The sequence below is a fragment of the Neofelis nebulosa genome, chromosome 15 (assembly GCF_028018385.1).
Source record: "Neofelis nebulosa isolate mNeoNeb1 chromosome 15, mNeoNeb1.pri, whole genome shotgun sequence".
NCBI classification, from domain to species: domain Eukaryota; kingdom Metazoa; phylum Chordata; class Mammalia; order Carnivora; family Felidae; genus Neofelis; species Neofelis nebulosa.
Window position 1 is genome coordinate 11307571 of NC_080796.1, and position 25738 is coordinate 11333308.

Below are 25738 nucleotides of genomic sequence, written 5' to 3' on the forward strand. Positions count from 1 at the left end.
GGGTGGGGGCACGGCAGGGCAAAGGCCACCGCGTGTCAAGGCCGGGAGGGAAGAGAGTGAACTGGCTCACCCCGGATGACAGCGTGGGGGTGGGGGGGGTGGGGGGGGGTGTAACAATGAGCACGAAGGAGGCGTCAGGGGCCAAATCCCTCTCATTCATACTTTGCTTCCTCAGGTCGAGGCGAATCATCGGAAGGTTGAACCAGGAAAATGGTATCCGTAAACCCGTCGTTGTGAGCCTTGAACCCGGACACCCAGGAGAGGCTGCGGGGTTTATTCCCATAAAACATCTACTTACAGGTGCCTCCAGCGTGACTTCTGGTAGTAGGAATTGCTTCCCTCGGAATCTGTGACACAGGTGCTTGTCCGAGGGGACCCCGCGCCCCAGTGCAGACCCCCTCCCCGGCCTGCAGACGCCGTGGCAGTCACCGCTTGTGGTTTTCCTCCCCTTCTGGGACACACAGAAGACACGGTGCCCAGCTTCTCGTGCCCCTGGCCAGGGCCACGCAGCCGGCACCGAACTCTGTCCCTTCCAGGCTGAAGCACTGAGAACCCAACACGCAGCCCTTCGGTCCCCCTTTCCCTGCCTCAGCGCCCCCTGAGGCTTCATGCTGGCGCAGAGGGGTCATGAGATCCACGCGGTTTGGGGACACGGACCCACAGGGGACTTTGCATAAACAAGTTAAACCACTGGGATTTCGCATTACAACTTAACGGAGCTGATCCTGACGGGTGCCGACGGGGCGCCACATGAATCCACTTTCATCCCCAACTCGGTTCCCTTAGAGACCCCCTCCCGCTAGTGTTCCTTCGAGGCCTCCTGGTAAGGGGGAACGGTGTTGATCTGGTTACCGGGAGAGCTGGGTTCTGGTCCCGACTCTGCGACCCATCGGCCAAGTGAACTTGGGCAAATCTCAGCTGCCCAGTGACCCACTTTCTTCCATGAAGCGGAGGGCAATACTCACCACCCCCCAACCTTAGGAGTTGGCGTGAAGTTTAGGATAAAAAGAGAAAAAATGCACGCAAAGATGTCGCACCAGGTACTAGTGGTCTAAGCATTTTGTTACAACTGTTAAGGGCAGTGTCCTGGGGGAGAAGGGGAGGAATGAATTCAAATGTTCTTAATCTCCCCTCCTCTCAAAAACCAAAAACCAAAAAAAAAACAAAAACAAAAGAAAGAAAGAAAGAAAGAAAAAGGCTGGGGGTGGGGGGTGGAGCAAAAGACTTCTTCATTCATGTAGATGAAAAATCTCATTTTTGTGGCTCGAATAATTTCAGGTTTTGTGAAAGCTGATTATCACATGCGGGCGCAGATAATTTCCCCAGAGAACCGAACAAATTAAAATATATTTTTTAACTCCAACAAGCCGACACGGGCCACCGGCCGCATCCTGGGTACAAGTTCCATCACGCAGTTTTAATCAGAAGCTGGGTGTCTAAGTAATATTCACCTGGCGGGAAGGGAGGCGGCAGGGTGACAGGCCGGAAGCGGTGTGTCAGGAGCCTCCAATCCCGGTGCCCATTACCCACCCACCCCCCACCCCCGGACAGCCACCTCCACACTGGACGGTCTGAGACCTACACGCGGCCTCCCCACCCACGACCCCAGGAAGCCCTCAGGCTGATACACCTGTGACCACACCCAACCCAGCTCGGCCGATTCTGAGCAGATAAGCCTGGGTCCCCAAAGAGCGGGCAGAACCCTGTCCCAGGGGAGACGGTAGCACGTGGGTCTCAGAAGCCTCAACTTCAGAGGCAGCTTTATTAAGCACAGTCCTATCCACTGATGACGGCGAGAGCCTCCGTCCAGACCCAAGGTGGGCCAATGGCAGAGATGCGGGCCTACTCGGGACACTGCTCCGCGGGTCACACGTGCTCTTCGGGAGCTGAGGTTAGGATCCCACAAAGTGGATAACCACAAAGGAAAAACCCAGGAGGCGAGAACGATGCCCAAACAGGGAGACGCCAGCCTCACCTCTCTCTCCCCTTCCGCTCCTCGAGAACCTGCGTGCGCTCTCTAAGCCAGGTCTCTCCTGGGGCTCCATGCTGGGATTTGGACCCGGCTCTCGGTAGAGATCCCCCGAGGTGTGGACGGAACCAGTGAGGGAGCAGGGTGGTGCGGGAAGCACCGAATTCCACGTCAAACAACTTCCCCGCCATCCCTGCTCTGGTCCTTGCTGGCTGCGCGTGACCCCAGGAAGTGCTTCCTAAATTCGCAGCTGGGGGCGGGGGGAGGGATCGGGAGTTGCTGTGACCGCTTTTCAGCCGGCGGCCCCCACACTGCCTCCTGCGGGCGCCCCTCTTCCCGCGAGCTCTCTCACTGCCATCAGCAAGCAGCACTGTGCACGTGTCTGTCCCTCCTTTCCAGAGACACAGAGAAGCCTGGGGGTCAAAGGGCCAATACCTGTGTGGTTCTCCCCAACGGGGCCCTCTCCTACTTTCACCCCTGGCAGCAAATGGAAGATCGGCTTTATTCAGATTAGGACCCCGAAAATATCACATCGTTTCCCAGTTTTGTGACCTTGGATGCCTTCCCAGACCTCTGAGCGCCTCGGTTCCCTTAGAATATCGTTATGAGGCTTATGTGAGCTAATATACGTAAAGTGCTTTGAAGTATGCCATAAATGTTATTACTGAGTTGTTTTTTTAAGTATTTTTTAATAAGTTTTTAAAGTTGTATTTATTTGTGAAAGAAAGAGAGAGAGAGAGAGAGAGAGAGAGAGAGAGCACAAGCTGGGGAGAGGCAGAGAGAGAGAGGGAGACACAGAACCTGAATGAATCAGGCTCCAGGCTCTGAGCTGTCAGCGCAGAGCCTGATGTGGGGCTCGAACCCACAGACCCACAGACCGTGAGATCATGACCTGAGCCGAAGTCAGACACAACCAACGGAGCCACCCAGGCACCCCTTTTTTAAGTCTATTTTTATTTATTTTGAGAGGAAGAGAGAATGTGTGCAAGTGGGGGAGGGGCAGAGAGAGAGGGAGACAGAGTCCCAAGCAGCTCCGCACGGTCAGCACAGAGCCCAACGCGGGGCTCGATCCCACGAACCATGAAATCACGACCTGAGCCAAAGTCAAGAGCTGGACACTTAACTAACTGAGCCACTCGGGCGCCCTGATATTGTTATTATTATAAGAATACTTAATAGACAAGAGAGTACGAAATCCTCCCTCCATTCAATGATTTCAGTTAGAAAGCCCATGAGCCCAAAGAAATTTTACAGCTATTATCTAAGGCCCGTGCTATCTGTCTCTGCAGATTGAACGTTTGTGTTAGGGGACTACAGAAAAGCAGAAGTAACGGGATGTACGTGGGCACATGTGTGTGTAGACACATACATACAGGAGAGCCAGTGGGGCAGTTCTTGTCTGAAGGCCAGGAGGTTCCAGACCCAGGGAGAGACCATGCTTCGGTTCTAGTCCAAAGGCAGGGGAAAAAAAAACAAAAAAACAAAAAAACAATGCTCCAGATCAAAGGCAGCCAAGCAGGGGGAGTTTGTTCTTACTCAAAGGGGCACCAGCCTTTTTGTTCTATTCAGGCCTTCACTTATTAGATGAGGCCCACCCTCACCGGGGAGGGCAATCTGCTTTACTCCATCTGTGGATTCAAACGCTAATCTTATCCAAAAACACACTCACAGACACACCGAGGATAATGCTTGACCAAACACCTGGGAACCCACGGCTCATCAGGTTAACCCCTAGAATTAACATCACAAGTCCACTGGCAGCATTATTGGCACTAGTAGCCCTTGGGGACCAGGCATTCCTGGTCATGTCAATCCCCGTCCCTCAGCTGTGCTCCCTGCACATCCCACACCGCTCAGAGTACTGCACGTGTTGCTACAATGTCCCGGTCAGTCCCCCTCCACACCCCATCAGGGTGGAGTTCTCACCTCGGGGAAATGGGTCCCAGGCACCTGTACCAGAAACGACATGCCTCCTTGGGCAACTAGCCTGCTTTGAGCGTGAGGGCCCTAAAGCGTGTCACTGATCCCATTCCACTCTTTCAACTCTGTACCGAGAAGCTCATGACCAAGTCCGGGGCCACACCAGGCAGTCTTCATGCCTCGTAGCCTGTGTTCCAAATGCCGGTGGGACCTAAGATGTGGATTTATGTTTCTATCACGGCGTGGGTTTTAAAAAGACCTCACAAGCTTACCTCCGAATGAGGCAGGTACAGATGAGAACAAGATGTGTGCACTCACACGCGTGTCCCCACACACATCGTGTCATTTTCCTCTCCCCAGTACCTAGCACGGTGCCATTTTCCCCAAAACCGCTATGGAACTGGATTGATCCGCAAAGTGGTAGTCTGAGAAATTGCACCACACCACATCCAAGAGGTCCTCGGGGTCACCAAACTTTCAGATTTCAAAGACAAGACCACACAGCCTTCTCCCTCCTCCTGCCAGAACTCCAGGAATGTGGTGACAAGTGTCCCTGTGTAACTGTCCTCCCCTGACCCAGAGGCTGACTCAAAAGGACTCGGGGAAAATCCCCATTCAATGGGCTCCAACGTGGACTCTGAATATGGGGAACAGAGGAGATGAACAGTGTTGAAGTTAGACAACGGCCTCAAGAGTTGACATCAAAGTTGGAAGATCGACCCATTAAGGGTTCCTGGTAGAAGACAATCGTTACTTTTTTTTTTTAATGTTTATCTATTTTTGAGAGAGAGAGAGACAGAGTGAGCAGGGGAGGGGCAGAGAGAGAGGGAGACACAGAATCGGAAGCAGGCTCCAGGCTCCGAGCCGTCAGCACAGAGCCCGATGAGGGGCTTGAACCCATGGGCTGTGAGATCGAAGCTGCACACTTAGCCAACTGAGCCACCCATGCGCCCCCACAATCATTACTTTTAAGGAGGGGAAGGAACACGGGGCTTCAGAGGGGAAGGAGAGATTTGACAGTCTCGGAAATGTTTTCATTAAAGAGAAACTCACGGGGCACCTGGGAGGCTCAGTCTGTTAAGCATCTGACTTCGGCTCGGGTCATGATCTCACGGTTCATGGGTTCCAGCTCCGCGTCAGGCTCTGTGCTGACAGCTGGGAGCCCGGAGCCCGCTTCAGAATCTGGGTCTCCCTCTCTCTCTGCCCCTCCCCTGCTCATGCTCTGTCTCTGTCTCTCAAAAAATAAATAAATGTTAAAAAAAAAAAAAAATTAAAAAAACAGAAACTCCACAGCAAGTATGGCAAAAAAGAAAAAAAAAAGCATTTGTTAAACATAGGTTTATTACCTCATTCTCTATGCATTTCTGTATATTTTAACTATTTTTAGTTTGATAAATATATTTACTTAAAGAATCCTGTTTTTAAACTGAGATCCCTAGAGGAAGGAGCTTTCAACTGAACTTGAATGGGTATCGGGGGCTTATCGCCCAGGACCAGGAGTCTCCAGGGCTCGCTCGTTAGCAGGGGAGTGGAGAAACAGAACAGAACGCTAATTTATTTAGCAGATCACAACTCCTTCTTGCTGAGATGGATGTAAGTGTTTTCACAGAGCTTCTGGTACCCCATTCCCTCTCTGTCAGGGCCCCGCGCGTGAGACAGTTTTGTTTACCGCTACGAAACACTGCCAATCTCTTCAGTGACAACTGTACCCAAAAAAAGTGCATTACCTCATCTGACAAACTAACGCAGACGATAAGGGATCTTAAGTGTGCCACCAAAAGTTGACTGACACTAATTTGAAGAGTAACCAGGGTGACAGATAATAATAATGCCTTGCACGGTGAGAGTTTTAAGGGTTTCCCGAAACGTCTTTGTATGTCTGATCTCGCGCTGTTCTTGAAAAACTTGTGCGAGGGAGGTAAAGGCAGTGTCAGATCCAGGGTCGTGTCTAACAATTTCGCAATCCATTCATCCTACCACGAGGTAAAAATTTATCAGGTACCAGCCGGATACGACCAGGGGCCGGGGCTCCGGGAGATGCCAAAGTGGGGGCGCACATCTCCTGACCTCAAAGAGATCTCAGTGAGATGGAGACAGAAATAAACAGAACACAGGGCAGACTATGCTGAGGGCTGCAAAAGAAGGATGAAGGGAATATCTCTCCGGAAGGAGAAGACACAGCCAGCACGGTGAATTAACGGCATTGGAATAGGCATCAGGTTTACAAGTGAACAAATGAAGGAAGAAAAGAGTTATAGAGATAACACGCCTTGAAAAACCAAGCTGTGGAGTTTGGACTTCATTGGAAGGCACTGACTAAATCGTACAGTTACGGGCACACCTCTTGAAAGCTTTTTTTTTCTTCCCTACATGTTTCAAACTCCTTCACTGAAGTATAATTTACACACTATACAATCCACCCCTTTAACACGTATGTGTTTTGGTACATTTACAGGGCTTACAGCCGTCACTGATTTTGGAACACTCTCATCCCCCACAAAAGAGGCCCCCTACTCACGAGCTGTCACCCCCCACCTCGGTCCCCGGTAAAACCACTGTGCTTACTTTCTCTCCCGGTTTCCCCACTGCGACCATTTCATAAAAGTGGTATCACGCAACGTGGGGTCTTTTGCATCTGGCTTCTTTCACTTACCAGAATGTTCACAAGATTGCCCCGCGTGGTAGGGCGTATCCCTACTTCCTTCCTTTTTATTGCCAAATACTATTCCGTTTTGGGGATACACCACATTTTGTCCATCCACTCGTCAGATGATGGACATACGGATTGTTTCCACGGTTTGGCTACTATGAATAATGTTGTTATCTACGTCTGTGCGCAAGTTGTCGTGTAGAACTATGTTTTTTGTTTTTTTCATTTCTCCTGGGTATATACTGGGGTGTGAAAATTGGAGGGTCATAAGGTAACCCTACGCTGCACTTTTTGAGGTTCGGTCAAGCTGTTTCCACCCTGGCTGCCCCTTTTTCATTTCCTCCAGCAACATACGAGGATTTAATGTCACTATACCCTGGCCAACACTTCATATCGTCTGTCTTTGTTGTTCCAGGCACCCTAGTGGGTGTGAGTGATATCTCAGTGTAGCTTTGACGTGCATTTCCCTGATGATGTAGAACATCTTTTCATGGATTTGTGGCCATTTATATACCTTCCTTGGAGAAATGTCTATTCAAATGCTTTGTTCGGTTTTGTTTTTTCTTTCCTTTTTTTTTTTTTAATGTTTATTTATTTATTTTGAGAGAGTGCGAGCGGGGGGAGGGGCAGAGGGAGAGGGAGAGAATCCCAAGCAGGCTCTAAGCTGTCAGCGCAGAGCCCAACACGGGGGGCTCGATCTCACGACTATGAGATCATCACCTGAGCTGAGATCAAGAGTCAGATGCTTAACTGACTGAGCCACCCAGGCGCCCCTGTTCAATTTCTTTAACTGAAATATAATTTACATACGTTATCCTATTGGTTTCAGATGTGCATCATAGAGATTTAACACTTTTATATATTATGAAATGATCCCCACAATAAATCTAGTTACTACCTGTTATGTTACTGATTATATTCCTCATGCTGTACTTTTCATCTTCGTGACTTATTTATTCTGTAACTGGAAGCTTGTACCTCTTAATCCCCTTGACCTATTTTGTCTGCCAGCCCCAACCCCTTTCCCCTCTGGCAACCAATGGTCTGCTTACTCCTTTTTTAATTTGGTTGCCTTTTTTATTATTAAGTTGTAAGAGCTCTTTATATATTCTGGATACACGTCTCCTATAAAATAAATGATTTGCAAAATGTCCTCCCATCCTGTGGGCTGTTTATTCATTTTCTCAATGACCTCATTTCACATGAACACTTTTTTTTAAATTTTTCACATAGCCCAACTCACCTGTTTTTGTCTTTTGCCACCTGTGCACGTTTCGACATATTCGGTCAGTATAATTTTGATTTTCTCTTCACATGACAACAAGCTCGTAATACCAGTTTTTACGGAGAGGAAACGATTCAGTCCTTTTCCCAGCACGGGGATGATGTTTAAATGGGGTGGTTTAGAAAAGTTCCCACAGTCCAGCTTCTGGCTCTATACCTCTCTCCTCCACTTCTGGTGCTGACCCCAGATAACGTTCTCATCTTGCGATGTGGCCTCTGGACCTGAGCGAGCCGGCACGGTGGGCAGGAGGGAGCCACTCCTACACAGGGATCCCGGCACTAACTTAACTAGACACAGAGGTGACTGGGGACCACGTAAACATAACCCACGGCACGCAAGCGAAACAGACCTCCGGCAGGACTTCAGCTCCGCAGGCCGTCAGCAGCGTGCACAGCTCCCCCAACCCCTCCCGACAAGGGGAACAGGGTGGAAGGGGGTAGTCTTTGCCACCCGCGATGAAAACCCGAGACAAACACACGGCATGGGAACACACAGCACACCTGCTCCACACCGTGTGGTGACACGTGCAGGCAAGAGACCCCCCAAAGCTCAAACCTCACCAGTTCCATGGGAAATCTACTCTGGGCTGAGGACAGGAGCAGGGAGAATAAAGAAAACCAGCAGAAGAGAAAGGGGCAGGGAGCATCAAACCAGGAAACCCAGTGCCCCCAAAATACCAAGAGCAGTTGAGGGATCCACATACATCACTCCACTTAAGACTCATCAGCCCCATGTGAGAGAAAGCCAAAACGGGGAAAGGTTTTCCAGACTGGAAATGGAGTCAAGAGCATTGGTGCTGTCTCGGGGCGTCATGATCTCCCAGGTCATGGGTTCGAGCCCCCCGTCGGGCTCTGTGCCGACAGCTCAGAGCCTGGAGCCCGCTTCGGATTCTGTGTCTCCCTCTCTCTCTGCCCCTCCCCTGCTTGTACTCTGTCTCCCTCTCTTTCTTAAAAATAAATAAACATTTAAAAAGTAAGTTAAAAAAATAAACATATTTAAGAAAAGAGGTGAAGCAGTTGCGAGCAGTGGATTTTTCTTCAGAGCATAGGCTTTTCTTTCAAAAAGCTGGCAGCGGCTAGAGAGCTGGGACAACAGTAAGAGACGCTTGTGGGTCATTTGATTTTTATTTCCACATGGGCTTGTCTGTAAACTGATGGAGAATAGATCGCAGAGAAAGGAGAAGAGGAAAAGATATTCAGAAGCAAAGAGGGGAAGAGCAAAAGGAAAGACGAGGAATCCTTCTTCCTCAGTCACTCTATGGATTCAAGAGCAGAATCTGAAATGATACCAAGTCCATTTTGTATCATTAGTCGGATATACCTTCCAGAGTAAAGATATCCTCCTGACTCCCCATCAGTGTTGCCATCAACAGTGAGCCTTTTTCTGGTCTTTTCTGGTACCTGGCTGGACCAGAGAGGAGACTGAGTTACTGTGATGTCTGTGAACCTCCATGATTAGAACTGAGCCCGGAGGGGATGTTCCAAAACTTGGCTCTCTGAGATCGTCAAAGAATGAGACTGAAACTCCATCAGACTCATTTGTCATGAGTGTATTTTCCTTTCTCCAAAAGACAATGCAGAATGTGCCCCTTGGGTACGTGGCTGGTTTCCTCTCCTGGAACAGGAATGCTTTTTTGTTTTTCTTTAGTGTCAGGTGATCAGCTACTCTGAGAGCATCCCCAGGGATCCTCACTTGAAGTGGAGAAGACTCTGGAGTTGGAAAACCTTCCAACAAAGTCACTAGCTTGAGAAGTATCACATCTGCTCTGGGGGGAAAGCCTGTGCCGGTACAGGGTCCTCACAGGCTTCCACGCCTTCCCCTCTGGACGTTGTTGTCACACAGCTGAACAAGGTGTCATTTCATAGTACAAGAGCCAGTGACAACCCCGAAACCTCAGGACCTGCTACCGGGGGCAGAGGCGTCCCACATGGCTGGAGTGCCGACGCAGACATTTCACGAGCACGTGCTCTGAAACAGAGGTTTCTCTTAGCTTTGGTTTCTGGGGATTCCTCATTTCCTCCACAGCATGTTTCCTTTAGTTAATGTAAGAAGAAGAAGAATGAAGACGTTCTTCAGGTGTGCAAGTTACCCAGATGCAAACAGTTAATGAATCCAAATTAATTCCTCTAAGATTGCGCAAATAAATTCAAGTAAGCTGATGCATGGAATTCAGTGTCAGAACTGGAAAGGATCTTTAAGAACCCTGGTCTGGAAATTTCTTTATACAGATAAGGAAATGCAGATCCAGTGAGGTAAAGAAATTTGGTCAAGGTCATTGAACATGTTAGAAGCAGAACTGAGAGGGGCATCTGGACAGCTCAGTCAATTGAGCATCTCCGACGTCGGCTCAGGTCATGATCTCACGGCTTGTGAGTTCGAGTCCCACATGAGGCTCTGAGCCTCCTTCAGATTCTGTCTCTCTCTCTCTCTCTCTCTCAAAAATAAATAAACATTAAAAAAAATTTAGAAGCAGCATTGAAAATAGAACTCAAATGCTCTGGTTTTTCTGGTTTTTCCGAATCACCATACCGATGGCCATTCCCCATCTCTACCACCAAGACTTCTTCATGTTCTGGAAGAAATGACCACGATTCCCTGATACACGGGGAAAATTCCTCAATGTTCCTTACTGCTTCCATGATGGATAAAAGGGGTGGGGTGCTGAGCAACAAGCAAGCTATGACTTTCTTTGTCGCTAAATTTATGGAACCACCTTCCTTCAATCCTGTGTCCAAATGATGCAATGTCCGATTTATGGCTGAATAAAACTGGATGCTTTCACGTGACTCAATTCACACAAACATGTTTGTGTACTCTTAGCCATCATGTTTTAGAAGTAATACCAAAACAAGTCCTGCAAGACTTTCGCCACATCACCAGCTTTCTCTCCCAACGAGAGACTATTGAGGCCCAAAGGGCCTGCACCCTTTATGGCGTTACAATAAATTTACATTCGATTTTTCTGACTACTGCTGATAATAACATGCCAACCCGTAGAATCCTGTCGTTACGATCACACATCAGGAAACAGGGCCTTGATTGTGAAGCAGCAAATAAGCCGATGTAGTCTACCGTGCGTAAATCCAAGAAACATGACGGAAGACGACGTTAGGAGACGTACTGACGTAAGTCACAATAACAGATCAAATGAAATTCCTCATCTTCGGAAAGCTTGACAAAATGGTAGCTTACCGATGTCGCCGTCCCATTTTGATTCAGACATCCCAGCACATGCGCGGAGGCCTTGGGACTGAGACCGAGAAGCTCAAACAAACGTGGGGACTGGAGACTTGGGGACCCGGGGCTGCTTCTACTTAGCCTCTCAAGCCACTAAAGGATTTTGTCTTCACAAATCTCGGCAACTGTTGGATGGTCTGGAGGCTGTGATCTTAACGTTTACTGGGAAATAACCAGGCACGACTGGAAGGCACAGGGCCTGAGCAGGGATTTCTGTGAGATCCAGTTCGAGGTCAGCAACAGGCTGTTAAGCTTTGAACCAGGCTCATTTAAGCAGTGAACATTTGAACTGATAACATTTCCTGTCTCCTGAAGAGCTCTCCGACGCAGGCTGCAGAGAAGGAAGGCCACCTGACAAATGAAGACGGACCTGGGAGGGAAGACACAGGGCACCTGTGACGGACCTGTGACAGGGCGACCTGGGGCTCCGGCCCGTGAGCCTGGCCCCCATAGCATGACATCAGGCAGGACAGCCGGAGTTTGGCTGGGCAGACACTTTATTGCATCGCCTGGCTGTCCACTTAGATAAACACACGGCTGAAGAGAATCCAGGAATATCTCCAAAGAGGAAAGCCCTGCTTTTGTCTGACAAAGCTGTTCTGACCCCAGAGGAATGTAGAATAGGAAATGAAAGTTGGACAGAAAATTGATTCCAACAGGAAACAGGATGATCCCTGCTCAAGCTCAGGTCCAAACTCTGTCACTGTAATAACCCGGAGCGCCACGGCCAGGGAGCCCCAGCCTCCCCTCCTGCACACTGCAGGCCAGGGGGGGACCAGGGGGCGCCGCAGAAACCACAGAAGAGAGTCCACACTTTAACATCGCACTTCACTGTCCTCCAAGGAGATTTTAGCTCATTTCTGCCCCTACCAACAGAAGGATGATGGTTGTGTTTTAAGAGGAACTTGAACTAAAGACAGGAAAAACCTCCTGGGGAAAGTAGGGGGAGAAGAAGTAACGAACGGGCTACGTCTGCAATCTTAGTACCGTGACTTCTCGTCGAGCAAGTCACTATATGGTACCTCCCTCCAAGAAGGAGCCAATATCTTCAGAGGTTCCGCTCAACAAATAATTACTGAGTTCCCGCTACGTCAAGCACTGGGCAAAATACCAGACGCACAAAGATGAAGATAACACACTCACGACGCTCGCGCTCCTGGTGTGGTGCCAGAATTTCGGCCGGGCAGCACGGCAGCCCGCTTGACCAGCACTTCGAGAAGTTTCCCTGCCGGGGCAACGGGAGCCCAGTCGCAGGGGCCAAAGCAGGCCCCCTGCCTCAGGGCCCCTCCCCACATCCTGCTCAGTCTCCGACTCATCTGTTGAAATGGGCCCAGCAAAGACCCTCACCGCAGAGCTAGTAAACAACAAAGAAAAGTGAAAAGAAAATTTTGCAGCGCTCAAATGGCCACTGTGACTTATTTAATAAAGTACAACAATGAGGGGCGCCCAGGCGGCTCAATCAGTTGAGCGTTTGATGCTTGGTTTCCGCTCAGGTCGTGGTCTCACGGTTCATGAGTTCGAGCCCCACATCTGTGCTGACGGTGCAGAGCCTGCCTGGGATTCTCTCTCTCTCTCTCTCTCTCTCTCTCTCTCTCTCTCTCTGCTCCTCCCCCACTTGTGCGTGCTCTCTCAAAATAAGCTTTAAAAAATAAAAATAAAAAAAATAAAGAATAACAAGGATCTGGACATAGCTCAAAATGGTGCTTAATGCTGAGATTATTTATGCTACGTTGGCTTTTCTTTTCCTGTACGTATTGTGGGATGGTGGAAAGAACACTGGGTGTGAACCCAGCAGATACAATCTCCAGATCCAGCTCTAACCAGCGGTAGCTGTGCATCCTCAGGCATACTCCTTTAACTTCTCTGTGCCTTAGTTTCCTCATATGAAGTGGGGACACGTGCTCACCTCTTTCTCAAGACGGCTACGTCAAGTGCTGGGCAAAGTACCAGACGCAGAAAGGTGAAAAAAGACCGAAAGAGATTTCATACGGGAAAAGTGTTTTGAAAATTCTGACATGCCATGCAAATGTTGCCTTTTATTCTATTTTATTCTGTTTTTCATACTTTATATAGAAAATGAATTAGCTTTTCTTACGAAACCACCGCCCGATGACGGAAGGTCAGCGGGTAAGGGAAAGTCATCACGGGATCAGAACACGACCTCTCAGGACCCATCAAGCGGGTGACCCGAGCTTGAAAAAAATAAATCCAGAATTGAATAGGAACGCAAAGGGGAAGCCATTCATTTGATCAGACCTGTTGGAAAAGGGATTTTCTTTTCCGCGCTAGACTCCGGGTAGGCGAATGGGTCTGCAGGTAGGAGAGGCTGGCACTGACGTGGCGATCACAAGGAAAAACCCAACAATGCCACCGTTCAAACCCGGCTCTGGGAAGGCGGGGGACGCTCACAGGCAGGCGGGAGGCAGGGAGCTGGGTTAGGAACACAAACAGGTTGAGTAATCAATCCAAAATCACAGTTGTGAAAACCACATAAAATGCCATCTGGCCTCCTGGATTGCGTGGAACATTAAGCAAAGGCAGCCTTCCAGTACATGTGTTCTCGTTTCTCCACGAACAGCTCTTCTCATTACCCAATCGACTGTGAAAGAGCTACCCAGATCCTGGTCCAGTTTTTTGCCCTCGCCAGAACCGCTCTGAACACTCTGGAAACAGCTCACGTCTCACGGGAAGGCTGTTCATCCCGACGCTTTCTGCTTTCCGAAAACCCCTTGGTGGCATGTGGGGTCTCTTCCGCCTTCCCCAGACCGGTTGCCACGACGACGCCCATCTTCCTCTTGCTTTAAACGTGTTTCTAAGGATCGTGGGCAACATTCTGGAAAATCATTTGTGCGTGCGTGTGTGTGGTAAAACACACGACACGAAATTTACCACTTTCGCCGTTTTGAGGCATATGAGTCCACGGCATAGTGCATACGCTGTTTTGCAAAGATCACTGCTCTCCATCTCTAGGACATTTTCATCGCCCCCAAACTGAAAGCCTCCTACCAGGCTCAGGTATCCTGTACTTTCTCCCTCCATGAACTTGCCTATCATAGAAGCGAAATCACACAGCATTTGTCCGGATTCACGAAGCACGTCTTTGGGGTTCCTGGTACGTGCTGGAATGAAGCATGTGTCAGAAGTTAAATCTTTTTTCAACACTGGATAATATTCCACTGTGTGCAACTGCGTATCTATGCACCCACCAAAGCACCCCGAAGACCAGTTTTTGCATAGTGTAAGCTTACTTGTAGCGGAGGAAGGTTACATTGGCCTACCAGCCGTAACACCGGCCGGCCGTCTCCCAGATTCACAAGCACACAGGAAGTCGGCCACCGCGGGTCCCACCTCCCTTGGGGAAGGGCAGGAATGCTGTCCTCATCTGACACTGTCCCTATTCCCATCAACCAGCGTGGTAACTGGAACAGGACTGGCATTTGACAAATGCTTCATAAAGAAATAAGTAATCAGGGGCGCCCGGGTGGCTCCATCGGTTAAGCGTCCGGCTTCGGCTCGGGTCACGATCTCACAATTCGTGAGTTCCAGCCCCGCGTGGGGCTCTGTGCTGACAGCTCAGAGCCTGGAGCCTGCTTCCGATTCTGTGTCTCCCTCTCTCTGCCCCTCCCCTGCTTGTGCTCTGTCTCTGTCTCTCTCTCAAAAATAAAGAAACATTAAAAAAAAGAGAGAGAGAGAAATACATAAACCTTGAGAACATCTTTTTCTGAAGGCTGTGCCTACACCTTTTCTCTAAGTCCAGTGATTTCCCAGGGGGGAAAAAATAGTGTTCAGAAGGGTATTTCCTGCTAACAAAGGCTTCCATTTTTTAAACCGTGAGTCCTAATTTTTCAAAGGCAAAATTTATTTGGTCAGCCACGCTTAAGAAGCAGGGTGTGGTTGGGGCGCCTGGGTGGCTCAGTCGGTTAAGCGTCTGACTTTGGCTCAGGTCACCATCTCGCGGTCCGTGAGTTCGAGCCCTGCGTCGGGCTCTGGGCTGATGGCTCAGAGCCTGGAGCCTGCTTCTGATTCTGTGTCTCCCTCTCTCTCTGCCCCTCCCCCGTTCATGCTCTGTCTCTCTCTGTCTCAAAAATAAAAAAATAAAAAAATAAAAAATAAAAAAAAAAAGCAGGGTGTGATTCTGGAAAGAATACTGGGCACGGAGTCAAAAGATAAGGATTCAAATCCCACCTCTTCCCCTCACCATGCTGTGTGACCTTGGTGAAGTCACTGCATCTCTCTGAATGTCAGTTTCGTCCTCTATACGATGGAAACAACGATAATCGCTCCCAGGGGTTTTTCTTTTTTGAGAATATAATCCCCGAAACTGAAAATTAACGTAGTGTGGTTCACACAATTTAGTTTGAGTGGGTCAGCTCTACTTGCCTTGGCCCACAAATACTCTGAAACGTACCATCGACGAAGTCGAACATAAATGAAATCACTAAAGAGTAAATACAAAATTATAGAGCGCTGCAGTGGGGCCGTAGAAAGGATCTGGGAAGAGCTGAGTTTTTGACTGGGCCGTTTCAGAAAGTGATGGGCGTGAATTACCAAGGAGAGGGGATGGAGTTCTGGGCGAGGGACATGAAGTTAATAAAGACGAGGGGGTGAAAACCAGCAGATGCACAGGAGAAAAAACATGGTCGACTTCACTAACCAAGAGTTTTGTTCCTGACCGAACGGTCCTGGCATCCCATGAAGACTTGGGATGCCAGCAGAGGATCCCAAGGGTAATTTCTTTGTTGGGGCCCTTATCATCCCCACTCAGATTAGTAACCACACCTCTTCCAGCTTTGCTTGCCTCTGGTATTAAATGGTGCTACCCTGTAATCATGGAGATTCAGAACGTTTTAGCAAGGGATCTCAACTACAAAGCCGGAGAGGGGAGACTTGAGTCAGCAAGCGCTGATAACAGCCACTTCCAGGACCCTAAAGCTTCCTTCCCCAAAGTCCGGGCCGCAAATGGAGCCCAATTCAGGTAAGCTCATGTACTGTAGGCTGGCAAACAACCACACTGAAGATTCGCTGAGACCTACCCACCTTGAAATCGACATCGCAACAGCGGGCTTGATGCAGGGTTATAAGGACGAATCATGGAGAGGCAGAGACATCCCCGCAAGTTCAAGTCTGAACCAGAGCTGTCTTAGCAAACCTTAACTCCCAGAGCAGTCTCACACTCCTCCAGGCCTCTTTACGCCCAAAGCCATCAAGTCAAAGCAGATCTGCCCAAACCATTCTGAGAATGAAGTCCAAAAAAAAAAAAAGGCTCTCAGGCAAACCCAGTCCACGCAAAACCAGAAGAAAGAAATTTTCTAAGTATGCTTAACGGATCTCTTTCTGTCAATTAGTTCAAGTCCCTGAAAAGTGATGTTTCCAAAAGATCATAAGAAAACCCCAAGTGGAATTCTCTCTACTGCCCAAACGCCTCTGGGAAGCCCTCTCTCATCACCTCCCTCGCACCTGCCAAATGCATCAATATCTTTGGTGTGCTTTTCATCGTGAACAGAAAATACCACTTCACGTGAAAGCCGTTGAGACCTCGAGGGGTGGGGATTATGACTTCATTTCATTATTGCGGGAGGTGCAACGGCTCCGTGGTTGGAATTCTCTGGATCTTCCTTAAGTTTGACCCCAGCCGCCTATCACAGATCAGTTTCACCTCGTCACGCGAGGCCCAGCTCTGGCACACAAATGACAGTCTGATTCAAGCAGTTGACGGGCTCGGTTTGGTTAAAAACCAGCTAAGAAGCTGCCCGAGTTGACCATTTGTTGAACTCAAGTATCTAATTAATTCGGTTAAAATGTTACACCAACGGCGTGTATAAATATGTCCCTAGAAGATACAAGGTTGTGTCTGATGTTCGAAAAAGGATAATTTCTCTGCATTCCAAATAAAGGTCTTTAACAAGTCTGCGCTTCATTATTCATGTCTTGACTGGCACGACACCCTACTTAGGGCTCTCACTCTCCGCGGTCCTTCCCCAGAAGCTGGAGGAGACTAGGACATGTTTAAGAACACATCACGGGTTGGGGGGTGGGAGGGAGGGTGCCTGGGTGGCTCAGTCGGTTAAGCGTCCGACTTTGGCTCAGGTCACGATCTCACGGTTCTTGGGTTCAAGCCCCGCGTCGGGCTCTGTGCCGACAGCTTGGAGCCTGGAGCCTGCTTTGGATTCTGGGTCTCTCTCTCTGCCCCTCCCCCGCTCGTGCGCGCTCTCTCTCTCTCTCTCTGTCTCTCAAAAATAAATAAATGTAAAAAAAAAAATTTTTTTTAAAAAGAACACATCACAGGGGTCGAAAACAGAGTGTCGTGAAATTCGAAAGTGGTCTTCTTAACCTTTCCTTTATGAACCGGTCCCCACCCCCGACCTGTACCAGTTCTCCCCTCCTCAGCCCCAGCACAGGGGGGGCCTGGAAGAGACCGCAGTGATCTAGATGGAAAAGCCAACGCCTGCTCTGTACCGGATTCCGTTTGACGCTGACATTCAAGGGCAGTCTTGTTAACTTGCACTCCTTAAGAAGACAAGTCAGCTCGTTATTTATAAAGCAACTGAAGAAGAAGGAAAAAGAAAAACTGTAAAATTTGAGAGGGGGGGCTCGCCTACTCCTTCAAAGATGTACGATGAAGACTGCAGATTCGCTGCTGGAGGGGATTCTCGTGGATAGTCAGACCCGGACCCTGTGGCTCATTCTCTGAGAACAGAGTAAGGGGGGGTGGGGGGGGTGGGGGCGGGAAACTTGTCACAGATCTGCTCCCTTTACGACTGGAGCGGAATGAGAGCCTGGAGGCCCTGTGGGAGGCGTCCAACGCCACCACAGGGCCTTCCATCTCTATGACTCCTTTCTCTGAAAAAGCTCGAAGTGTTTTCTGAACCTTGCCACTGACTTCCTGTCCACAGCCCCTCGGGATGCGAAACAGGGCCACCATTATGGTCTGTGCCCCTTAAAGGAACAACTCAAAACGGTCTAACTGCCTTATTTCTCCAGGGGACGCCGCCCAGGGGAAATCAGAGTTTTGATCTGCAAATTCAGAGCCTGTGTATCACGATGCTTCCTCCAAGAACGTAGATCAGAATGACTAAATTCCATCTTACGTTCCTCCACAGAACAACGAAATAAAAGGAAAGAAGGAACCTTCCTTCTCTAGTGCCAGGCTTTTCGCCGCCCAGGCATTTAAGAGCCGTCCACCTGCTGTGCGGCTACATTCTGTCTGGAGAGATGCCGAAGCAGCCCAGGCTTGGGGGTCAAGTCAAGTCACCCAGAGCAGGTACAGCATTCATGCGCATGAAAAGCACAGAGTTCAAGCCCACAGCACTCCATTTCCACCACCCACACCCACGCCTGGAGCACAGATGCACAGCTCAGGGCATCCTCAGTGCCCCACGTCCCTATGCCTTCCAGCTCCCGACACTAACACCCCACTGACACAGATCACTCAGGACACTGCCAAGCAAAAATGAGAGCAAAATAAAAAGGACAACCCAAGCAGAAGCAGCAGGAAAACAAGGTTCTCCTTAGCCCTGGGGACGGGGTTATGAAAGACTGTATGAACACACACACACACACACACACACACACACACACGCAGGCTTGAGTAGAAAGCCTCTCTAAATTACATTTCTCGAATTTTATTATATTACCTTTGTGGCACAGTTATTGAACATTAAAGATAATGACTCCATTCTGCAAGTAACCCAATACTGAACATGATTGAGAAGCAGGACCTGGGCTGAAAAGAAAACTCCAGGAGGGCGCTCACGGGCCACCGGCGAAGGGACCGCTGGCTGGAGAGGGGCTGTGAATGTGTCATCTGGAAGAAGCTGGACAGCCACCAGCCTGCCTCTGTGGCCCGCTCAGACCCGAGGACAGCTGGAAAGGGACACCTGCTGCGGACACATGCTTGGTTTACTCCAGCCACAAAAACGGGTCAGTTATTCCCAATAAAACGGGTCAGTGACACCCTGAAACTTGTAAGGTGATGCTTCAAGACGCTCCCACACAGCAAAGCCAGAAGGAAGATCTCTGCTTCGCCTGAGAGCCAGGCATCATCCTAAGATAGTAAAAGGTTCTAACAAGTTGCTAAGTTTTTGTTTTTGTTTTTTTTTAACGTTTACTTATTTTTGAGAGACAGAGAGAGACAGAGCATGAGGAAGTGAGGGCGACACAGAATCCGAAGCAGGCTCCAGCTCGGAGCTGTCCACACAGAGCCCGACGCGGGGCTCGAACTCACAAATTGCAGGATCATGACCTGAGCCGAAGTCGGTCGCCTAACCGACTGAGCCCCCCGAGCACCCCACAAGTTGCAAAGTTTTTTAAATGACGCCTAAGAAAAGGGTTAAAAGAGAGAGCGCCTGGGTGGCTCAGCTGGTTGAGCCTCCAACTCTACGTTTCAGTTCAGGTCGTGATCCTGTGGTACTTGAGTTCGAGCCCCGTGTGGGGCTCTGCGCTGACAGTGCGGAACTGATGGGGTTTCTCTCTCTCCCTCTCTCTCTCTGCCCCTCCCCTTCTCACTTTCATGCTCTCTAAAAATAAATAAATAAACTTTAAAAGTAAAAAAAAGGTGTAAAAAATAAAAGTAAGCAACCGTCAGGTCAGTGGCAAGGAGGAAGTTGCCCAGAACAGGCTTCGGGCACCCTCACCATGAAGTTCAGCCTCTTCTGAGGCCTGAGCATTCTGCAGCCCAGCCCGCAGCCCTCTCCCCTGCAGGGCCCCACAGTGGAAGGAACGGGGGTGGCCCATGCGTGGGCAGGACAACTCCCTCCCCTCCCTTTCCCGTCCCTGTCCCCTCCACCTCCACAGGACGCCTTCCAACACGAGCTTCAGAAGGACCTAGAAGTGTTCATTAAAGATTTATTTGAACAAGTCCTGCTGACAAGGTCATGGGCAATCCTGGTGGAGAATTCAGTTTAGTCAGATTGCTTTCTTCCTCACACCTGGTCAGGGCGGGAGAGAGAATGACGTTCTTGTGTTATTAAAGCAGAACTGACAGACAGTAGCCTATTCATGTCAAGTGTACATCATATGGGTTTGGTATCTTTATACATCACAAAACGATCCCCACCGTAAGTCTAGTTATGACCTGTCACCATACAAAGTTATCATGGATGTGACTGACCATGTTCCCTATGCAGCACGTCACATCCCCACGACCTATAATTTCACAACTGGAAGTTTGTGCCTCCTAGTCCTCTCCATGCATTTCTCCAGCCCCTCTGGTACCCAACAGTTTATTTCCTGCATCTAGGGGTCCGCTTTTGTTTTGTTTTGTGTGTTCATTTTGTATACACTGCCCCCTAGGTCCATCCATGTTGTCACAAATGGCAAGATCTCATCCTTTTTTATGGCTGAGTAATATTCCACTGTGGGAACATGTGTATGTGTATATGTAGATGTATACATATGTGTATGTGTGTATATGTGTATGTATGTGTACGTATATGTATATGTATACGTGCGTGTGTGTATATATAGGTAGATACACCACGTCTTTTTTTTTTAATGTTTATTTTTGAGACACAGAGAGACAGAGCATGAATGGGAGAGAGGGAGACACAGAATCCGAAACAGGCTCCAGGCTCCGAGCGGTCAGCACAGAGCCCGACGTGGGGCTCGAACTCACGGACCGTGAGATCATGACCTGAGCCGAAGTCGGATGCTTAACCGACTGAGCCACCCATAGATGGCCCCACACCACGTCTTCTTTATCCATTCATCTGCCCACGGACCCTGGGCTGCTTCCTTTTCCTGGCTACTATAAATAAAGCTGCGATAACCATAGGCACACGTATCTCTTCAAACACAGGTGTTTTCATTGTCTTTGGATAAACACCCAAATTGCTGGATCACAAGGTGGTTCTATTTTTAATGTTTTGAGGAAGCGGGGGTTGGCCTCTGGATGGTAGAGAATGGAAAGGATTTCATATCCAGTCTTGCAGACCCCTAATCTGTTCTCTGTGCAGCCAGGAAGATTCTTCAAAGTGCATCGGGTTCTACCTGTCCCTATTTAAAACCCTCCAACAGCTTTTCACCCTTCCTGGGAAGGAGGCTTTATGGCCCACGCAGCCCCAGGAGACCTGATCTCCCCCTCTCCTGGGGATGTTTTTCCCTTTTCAGGGCCTCCTCCGTGCTCGCCCTCCCTGAGAAGTGCTCCACGCCGCCTTCCTGCCTCATCGCCGCTCCTGGGTTAGCATCTCCAACCTTCCACGATAGTCCCACCTTCGACACCATACCCTCAACGGCCGGTCCGGTCGTCGGCCGTTCCCTCCAATCCTATGTGTCTTTGTAACTAATCACACTGGTAATTTCTACTCAAACCAACATCTTTCCCAGTACAGGACAAGAATTATGTTTCACTTGCTCACTGCTACAGAGTCTGGCTTCCGGTAATATAGCAACAGTATAGCAACCATCCATCAATCGAACGGGTCACTGACAGGACAACATGAAACATGAAACCCTGAGTATCCGGCTGACAACAGGGCACAGCCATCAAGAAGTGGGCAAAGGATAAGAAAGGGATGGAAAATGGAACCAAAGAGAAACTTTATCTTCTCTGAGAGATTTTTCCCAGATTTTGGCTAATTATTTGGAAAAAAACGTCCTCAATTATTCTCTTCTATCCCTGCCCTCTACAATGTGACTTCAAACCTCCTGCCATTAAAAAGGTGAAGTCGATCTCCCCTCCCTCTAAACTGGCCTTGTGGTTTCTTTTGATGTTCCACTACTTCTAAGCTCAGGCTTCAGAACATCATGCACACTTCTCCCTCTTGGAACACCACCCCGTGGCCTCTTGAATAAGCCTGGGCTAATTTTTCAGGAGGTGAAAGATCACAAGTCCCCGGCTGACCCGGAAGCTGACAGCAGACGTGGGAGAGAACCAAGAACCACCCAGCTGAGCCTGGCCTCACGTCCCAGTCGGCAAAACCTTGGCTAAATAAATGACTGTTTTTGTAAGTCATAAAGTTTTGGAGTGGCTCACGGCAGCAAGAGATAGCAGATGCACCCAGGAGGCACCAGGGATGCAGAAATGAATGAGGTGTGCAAGAGCCCACACCACCTTGACGACACAGACACTACCTCGGTTCATTCACTCATTCATTCAGTGCAGCTTTTAATGAGCACTTACTGAATGCCAGGCTCTGCATTAGATGCTGGGGATACACAGGTGACGAGACACAGTCCCGTGTCCCAAATGGAAGAAAATACAGACAATCAATAGGCAATTGCAAGACAGACTAGAGTAACTACTAAGACAGGGGAAGGAAGGCCTAGAGTTGGAAGAAGGACGGAGGGTCGAGGGGGGGCAGTGGGGGTGGCTTCCCAGAGAAAACGATGTCTAAGCAGAGGAAAACCAGAAAAGATTCTTCGAGGCAGAGATGTGCTACTTCTCTTTCCAATCTGTACTACTCATCATCAAAAAGAGGAAGACATCTAAGTTTCCATTACTCCACACACTCCTCTCTTTGTGGGTCTTTGGAATGAATTAAGAAAACCCCGAGAATAGACCCCCAGCTCTCCTGCAGAATAATTGGAACCTGTCACTCCATGAAAGGAGTTTTAATTGAACCCCCTCCCACCCTCCAAATAAAAGTAAGAAAACATGCAGGTAAATGGGAAAGGAAAACACAGAAGCCCCAGATAATGTAGTTACTCAAGGAGGAAGGAAAAACCTGAGACCGCAAAAACTCATTGGAGCCACAAAGCCACAATTTAAGTTCGCAATTTCCATCCTGGATGTTGCATACCACTACTGATTACACAGATTAATTAGAGTGGGTGCATCTGGTTCCTTCTAATTTGCTGCTATCGATGTTTATTAGATGATTTTTTCAAGTCCATACACTCCCTAAGTAGAAAATCACAGTAATAATAACTGAACGGGGTAATGGAAGGGTTCTACAAAGTCTGGATTCCTGTTGGCTTCTCAGGAATTTCTTCAGTGATACTCTTTTTGCCAAAGGAGAAAAGGTGCCTTCAAATCCCACCCTACAACCGCATCTACGATTAGACCAAAATTCCGTTTCGTTGCGCTTTGCGAAGAAGGTTGCCTGCCTTGATCAATCGGTTGTGGTGAGGTTTCCGAAATTACTGGTGATTCAGAGGGAAATATTTTCTTTCTGAGCAACTTCTACTCACCAGTCCTAACAGCTTTCTTTTATAGGTAAGTCATGTATCAAAGGGTAGCACAAACCTCCAGTGTCATCAAATACGGTTGCAGCCCATTATGCTGGGTACCTGTGTCGCACGCCCAGCAGGTGTGGAAAAACAGTTGAACTGTTTGGATTGACTCTCCTCTTGTGGCTGAAATGTCCCTTCCTTGAAACAGAAACACAGTAAACTGAAAACAGGGTATTCGACAACCATGGAGGTCATAGGTCTTTGGGCAAGACCTCAAGACCCTCAGGTTATTCTTGTTGCTGCTAATGACAGGGAGGTTGGGAATGTTAATTCACACACTCAGTTCAATGTGATGCATGGCTCTTCCTCCTCGAAACACAAGGAAAGCAGACCCACATCAGAATCGCCTTCATCTATGCAGAACACTGCCACCCAGCTCGTGATGCTGTCTCTCTAGGAGCCCCACGGACCCCGTGGCCCACCACCACAGGGCAAGACTTTAGCTTCAATGGCCCCAACCCCATTCCTAGGCCCTTCCCGCACAAGACCGCCACCTTTTCTAGAGAAATCTGCCCCAAGTTCTTCGGGCAAGGCTATCATTTCTGGTAGGGATTACGTTCTGGAGGCATTGAGGACAGATTATCAAATCGGATGCTGCATTATCCCCAATCCACTTACGCTGTCCGCTTTCCTGTCTTCTGCTGTTGCTAAGGAGATTACTGTGCAGTGGGGTCCCTGTCCCAAGGGGTTAATAATTTTACACCGCTCACTCTTCCATAGAAGCCACAGCCTCGTGTGTGTGAAATCACACTGAGTTGCTGTGAAAAGATTACGATGCTTGGAATGAACATCATGGCTTCAAGGTAGGAGATAAGTGAGTAGTGAGAGCAGGTGAACTCTTAGAAAATACAAAAGTCCTTCCAGGAATAATGCTCGGTGCTGAAATAGAGTGGGAAAGGGATTGCACCATGAAAGAAAACCATTCAGGACACGGAAATTGACCATCAGTGGATTTTCTAGCTGTTTCCTTCTCTGATCACCCATTTTATTTTTAACAAAGCCTACAACAGTATGACTGGGACACTCAAATGATAATTATCAAAACCCAGAAGCTGATGGGGAAAAATAAAGCTGGGGAGATGAAAAGGAGCAGCTACTTTGCAGTGAAATTCCTAAATCACTCTTGGAGTTAGAATTCTCTCCTCTTCTTTGGGCACATGTCAGCAAAGACATGAGGCACCCAGGGGCCCTCGCTAACAATGTGATCTCTGTGTGGTGCTGAAAGGGTGTCAGTCTACCAAAAATGCAGGTTACAATAATGTCTCACTTGGTCTTGAAAATAGAGCCCCATCCCAACAATTTGTCAGAAAGAAAAAAACTCACTTACATAGTTTCGAAAAACCAAGAGATAATTAAAGCAACGTGAAAACACAGGCCAATTTTAAGACATCTGAATCCTGCCTCACGTGAAAACTTCATGACTTAAAGTAACAGAAATGAGCAAGGGTATAAAATGAACCATATATGAATCCTTAAGCATTTGTTAAATAAAAATTAAACTATGGGGTGCCTGGGTGGCTCAGTCGGTTAAGCGGCCAACTTGAGCTCAGGTCATGATCTCACACACTGTGAGTTCGAGCCCCGTGTCGGGCTCTGGGCTGACAGCTTGGAGCCTGGAGCCTGTTTCGAGTTCTGTGCCTCCCTCTCTCTCTGGGCCTCCCCTACTCACACTCTGTCTCTCTCTCTCTCTCAAAAATAAATAAACATTTAAACCATTTTTTAAAAATTAAACTAAATAGCTAAAAATACATAGTGATCACCAGAGAGGGAAAAATCATTCCAGATCTGCAAAGATTTTCCTGTTTTATGTGATGAAAAACAAACAAACAAACAAAAGCCTTGTGAAAAGGAAACCAAAGATTTTTAATTGAAATTTTAAAAACATTTTGGAAAAAAATGCTACTTAAAGCATTTACACCAAGTCCTTTTAAAATTAAATTAAATCAAATAATCTTTCATTCATGAAGAGCCACCACCTAATTTCTCTTTTTAATACCTATGCCAAACATCTAGATATCCTGAAAATGAACCAATTCAGATCCCAGTAATTTCCTGCAGAATTAGAGATTTTTGTTCACCAGTAGCTTAAGAAGCAACGTCCAAAATACAAAATATATGCGGTTGAGTCCTGTCTTCCTTTCTCCTCCCCATCCCAGCCGAAGAAGCCCCAGGTAATCCACAAGAACTCCGCAGACTAGGTGACACCCTAGGCCTGTGAGGGGCAAGTTTTAAGGGGACAAGGCTGCCACATAAATTCCTGTTCTTGGGAGCCCTCCGCTCAGCAGCCAATAGAGCAAGAGGAAGCATAGGTGAGCGTGAGTTAGTATTCCTCTGCTTTTCTTTTTCCTTTTTGTTAATTTTAGGAAATGTTCCATCTGGAATATTCCACCGGAGAGATCTGAACATACTTGATTAATAAACCCAACCCTCAAGACAGTTAAACTTTTGAGAATGAAACTCCGTGAGCACAGATCCACACACAGTGACAAACAGGGAAAGAGCGGGA

General features: G+C 48.4%; 1 protein-coding gene and 1 pseudogene across 1 annotated transcript in view; one reads left to right on the forward strand and one right to left on the reverse strand.

Moving 5' to 3' along the window:
- Positions 1 to 25738, reverse strand: part of KIF26B (kinesin family member 26B) — a 470603-nt gene that overhangs the window by 346551 nt on the left and 98314 nt on the right. The window lies entirely within an intron of this gene.
- The window catches only part of LOC131496001 (large ribosomal subunit protein eL21-like), a 99190-nt pseudogene continuing 89342 nt past the window's right edge, over positions 15891 to 25738 (forward strand).